A 5496-nucleotide genomic window follows, 5' to 3' on the forward strand; every position below is an offset into this window, starting at 1 on the left:
ATGTTTCTTTTTTTCAGGCTACATTCTTACTTTGAAAGGAACTACCTCTTTCCTTACACCACTAGACCATGTCTTTTCCCTCCTGAATTCCCTTCAGATACAATTTAACACATCAGACACATTTTTCTAAATCCCTCACTCCACATCCCCAAACAGGCTTACTGACAGTCCTCCTTACTTTTTCACTCACCTGGACATGCTAGTTCACTCCACCACCACAGAGTCCTGTTCACTCCACCACCACCACCACCTACAGAAAGGCTACTATTGATCGCATCCCCATACTCTGCCTCCTCCCTCTGATGTGCTAGCTGAATTTCCTCTAACTCACCTTATCAGCTTCCTACTTTTTTATGTTTGTTTTGGACATTCTGATTACTTTTTATGTTTGTTTTTTCCCCTCCATTTTTTTTCCTCCCCAGACCTCCCACACCTCCTCAGCTGTGTTCCTTCAGTGTCTTTTCATGGACCATGCAACACCTCATTTGACCACGATTAAGGTGTTGAAATCTGCATCAACCAACTGTGGCGCAGATGTTTTTGCATCCCTCTACCATAATAAATGTAATATTGATTTATATCCTATCTTCCAGAATCTTTTAACACTATTCATAAAGATTCTACCTTTGGGTCAGCCACTACAGCTGGTACTATATTCATTATACATAAGGAGGAGAAGCGGTCATAATACCGACTGTGTCCATCCAGGCGCTCAGAATGCCGGCACTGGAATTCCGACACCTGTCAGATTCGAGGCACTGGCATCCCAAAGGTAAGTAGCAAGATAAGGGGGAGGATTAGCATTAGGGGTTAGGGTGAGGCACTAGGGGGAGGGGTAGGATGAGGCATTAAGGGGGGAGTGTTAGGTTTAGGGTGCGGGAAGGGGGAGGTTAGGTTTCAGCACTAGGGGGAGGTTAGGTTTAGGGACCACAAAGAGATGGTTAGGGGTAGGGAGGGGGGGAGGGTTAGGATACCAACCAACAAGGTGTCTGTATCATAACTCTGTTGGGATGCTGATGTTGGGATTCTGACCACCGGGATCTTGAGCACCAGCATACCATACCCAACCAATAAGGAGGACTAGGCTCCTTTACTGGAGGGAAGCTACAGGCCAATCTCCCTCCTATATGATGACCTTAAAATCATGCCCAACAGATTCAACATTTGGCTTGCTTGGCTGATGCAACTGGATCAAGCTGACTTCATCTCCTTGACATCACTAGAAGGCTTTATCCTGATTCATCACATTAATTCCACTAGGTCTCCCTGTTTAGTGATGGCTTTATTGATGCAAACCAGAGTATTAGGATATCTCTAGTGCAATAAAAGAAAAATGGTCCTAACCTAGTGAACACTCCCAGCAGCCTATGTCCACTAAAATATGTATGGAACACACCTAATTTCCACACCAAACATAAAAACAAAAAATGTCTATAGTTGTACACAGGTGCTTCAAATATAACTGGATATTACTTTTCTAAAGGTACTTAGTAGAGGTTGATCCCCCTCACTTCAGACTCTGTAACACACTTTACAATAGTGATTTGCTGGGGATGCCCCCAATCATAGCACTCTCGGATATATGATCAAAATAAAGCCCATTATGAAATACTCTTGCTCCCGCTGATATAAAACACCTTCACCATAGATAAAATATTTTGAGATGCCCCCACTCACACAACACAAGAATAAAAATAAGCACATCATGTGGGTCTTTTGTTGTCCTCAACTGACTCTTTCCCTCCTTCTTATTGTGGTAAAACTTTCACGCTTGCTATTCCCCACCAATCATGGAGTACAGCAGTCAGGAGAAAAAGTTCATACAGCTCTTTAATTCCAAGGTAACAAATTCCATAGATATAAAAACACAGATTTGGATGAACTCCTACCTAGGCTTCAAGGGATATCAAAATGTGATGCAAACAAAATGGGGCCCCATTTTCAAATACTCTCCTTCCTCCCAGGTAGGGTCCTCCTTTTTTCCAAACACTGGACTGCCCACACCAACGTGTTTCCATCCAAAAGGATCTTTCTCAAGGTGTGTCTTTTTTATTGCTTTTGAGGTAGTACTGCAAGAAAAATAAATAAGTTGTGCTGCTGCTACTGTGTAGTAAAGTGTACCTGATTGATCCAATTGATTAGCCTCTCTGAATCATGAAAAACATTTATTAAACACACAATGACAATAAAATGACATCATACAATGTAACTCTGGGATAAGAATAATATCAACACAATGATACAGTTGTTGCAACAGCTCTTGTAACTGATAAAATGTTTCTATATATAAGACTAGATCCAGTTCCTACAAAAATGTTGGTTAGAGTCAATTTATAAGAAAATAAAGTTCTAGTACTCACCGCTTGTTACCATATGGAATACTGAGGGTATCCTGTGAATATATTGATGTGTGTCAGCATCTAGCTGGTATTTGTAGTGCGCCAAAGCTCATTCACTGAAATGGATATTAGTAAGGGTGCTGGATAATTCAGAAATGATCCACCAGGATAGCACTCCACACAGCAATAGGATGCTTGGCAGAGTTCCCACAGAACAGATGATATAGAGTAACAACTGTTGAGAAGAATAGCTGACCGACACCGTGGTCTACTGATGGGCTGACGTCTCTGTCTGTAAATAGACTGTTAAGTGCCGGCGTTATTAACGATACTATTAAGTATATGAATGACATTCATATTTATTATTATGCATTTGTATTTAGATTTATTATCATACTACTATTATTATTATTGTTTTAATTTTTTATTATTTTCATTATTATTTATTAAATATTTTATAGAATAATATTATTTTTGCAATTATATTTTTGCATATATTTATCTGTATTATTTCTTGTTATGTGTGTATGTAGTATTTAGATACAACATTTTACATTAGAAGAATTAGGAACTATGGAATATCTGTTTATTCAATATAGGATGAATTGAGGTATACCACTAGTTTAAAAGCTTCTCTTCACTTGCAGGGAAGTGTATGTGGACATATCTGTATGTTTGGTGTATACTTCCAGATATATATGGATAAACTCTTGTGTTTAGATGTTATTTATTCAGAAAGGATTGTCACTGTAATATAGGTAGGAAATATATATATCAAATATATAAGAATATGTAACTGCATAAGATAAAATCTATGTAATGGAGTGCATTATATGTATTGTGTATATTAACATTGTAAGCATATTGGGTCCTCGAGGTAGAGCCAGTAGCAGTGGCATGAGACTACCTAGGAAAGTGCTAGAAATGGTATGAGCAGCTAGGTAGTCTATTAGTAATGCAGGGACAGGAGAGAAGGGTTTGTGCTCCTGGCAGTTAGGGACTAGTCTCATGGCTGTAGAGTGGGGATATAGGCACTGGGGTGACAGTTAAGTCTGTCTGCAGTTCCCTCTTGAGCGCTCAGGTCGGATAGTCTCTCTGGTACTGCTTGGCTATTAGCGACGGTTGGTGGCAGTGCTGGAGAGCCTACGGAACTGAAGCCAGTGAGGGCTCTTACCGTGAGCTGGGAGAAGTCACCGCGGGACCTGCTGAGCTCCGGCGGGCCGCAGATTTTGTATCTGCAGAAGTGCAGCAGTGAACAGGGGCAGCGGCTATTCCGGAAGATCCGGATGCTGGTCGTAAGCAGGCTGCCGTATCAGAAGGGTTAAGAAGTAGCGGAGAGTCACCTGCAGTAGCGTAACTAGGGTCTGTGGAGCCCAGGGCAAGTTTCAGATTGGCGCCCCCCCCATACAAACACTACAAAAATATCTTGCACGCTGCAGGCGCGCCAAAAATATGGGTGTGGTCACCTACCAGAAGGGGCGTGGCTACTGAATATGGGGCGTGCCAACATGACACGACACCCATATTTTGGCACATTCCTTTACATTCCATATGCACCTTACCTCTGCGGTGGTTTCTCACATCATGGAACCTCTGAAGAAATGTATCCTCCCTGGGACGATGGCGTCTTCAGTCGGTATTCACTATTCATGTAGGTCACATCGTCCGGAAGATGGCTGTTCGTGTGGGAATAATAACAGCGTCATCATCCTACAACAGCGGTTCAACCAGCCTCGTGCCTCCTGTGTAACTTCCTTTCCCCTGCGTCTCTCAGCCACACCATCATCCCACTGCATCATCCGTCAGCCACACCATAGCCTCCCCCCTGTGTCGTCTCACAGCACACCATCACCGCCACCCTGTGTCAACTCTCAGCACACCATCATCTCCCCCCTGCCTCATCTCTCAACATACCATCACCTCCCCCTCCTGCGTCATCTCTCAGTCAGGCGATCAGCTCCCCCCTGCGTCGTCTCTCAGTCAGGCGATCAGCTCCCTCCCTGCGTCGTCTCTCAGTCAGGCGATCAGCTCCCTCCCGCATTGTCTCTCAGCACAGACACACTGACACAGATACACACACACTGACACATATATATATATATACATACACACTAACACATGTATACACACATATATATATATATATATATATATATACACACACACACACACACACTGACATATACACACTGACACATATACACACACACACACTGACATACACACACTGACATACACACATACATACACACTGACATATACACATACAGTACATACTGACACATAAACACACACTCAGGGCCGTAGGGAGGGTGGTGCAGCCGGTGCCTCCGCACAGGGCGGAATCCTCTAGAGACACCGGCCACGAACTGCCTGACTCCGGAGAGGTCTGCAGAAAGTGACCTGCAGTGCTGCGCGGCGCACAACAGCGATGCCGGCGAAGATCCCTGCCCTCCACCCACCTCCAAGAGGAAAAGGTAAGCGCTCAGGGGGAGGGGGGGTGGGGGTGAGCGAGAGGGGCAGAAGTGCAGCACAGGGCGCACTGCCGTCCTGCTACGGCGCTGCACACACTGACATATACACATACACACACTGACATATATTCACACTGACACATATACACACACGCTGACATATACACACTGACATATACACATACAGTACATACTGACACATATACACACACTGACACATATACACACACTGACATATACACAAACATACACACTGGCATATACACATACAGTACACACTGACACATACACATAAAGTATATACTGACACATATACACACACTGACATATACACATACACACACAGACACACACAGACACACACAACACAGATACGCACACTCACACGCTGACACAGACGCATACAGACACACACAGACACATACACAGATACACACTAACACAGATACACACACGCTGACACAGATACACCCACACTGACACAGATACACACACACTGACACAGATACACACACGGTGACACAATTACACCCACGCTGACACAGATACACACACGCTGACACAGATACATACATGCTGACACATATACATACATGCTGACACAGATACACACATGCTGACACAGATACATACATGCTGACACATATATACAGACATGCTGACACATATACATACATGCTGAC

The 5496-nt window shown here is 43.6% G+C and overlaps 1 long non-coding RNA gene across 1 annotated transcript; it reads right to left on the bottom strand.

The window, feature by feature from the left end:
• Positions 1–1920: 1920 nt before the first annotated feature.
• Positions 1921–4407, bottom strand: LOC148513928 (uncharacterized). Its single transcript, XR_015880134.1, has 4 exons — positions 4254–4407; positions 3902–4015; positions 2361–2642; positions 1921–2069 (listed from the first exon to the last, which is right to left on the bottom strand). It is a non-coding gene; the product is annotated as an uncharacterized LOC148513928 (long non-coding RNA).
• Between the last annotated feature and the right edge of the window lie 1089 nt (positions 4408–5496).

The sequence above is a fragment of the Taudactylus pleione genome, unplaced genomic scaffold (assembly GCF_031769625.1).
Source record: "Taudactylus pleione unplaced genomic scaffold, aTauple2 ptg000266l, whole genome shotgun sequence".
Classification (NCBI taxonomy): domain Eukaryota; kingdom Metazoa; phylum Chordata; class Amphibia; order Anura; family Myobatrachidae; genus Taudactylus; species Taudactylus pleione.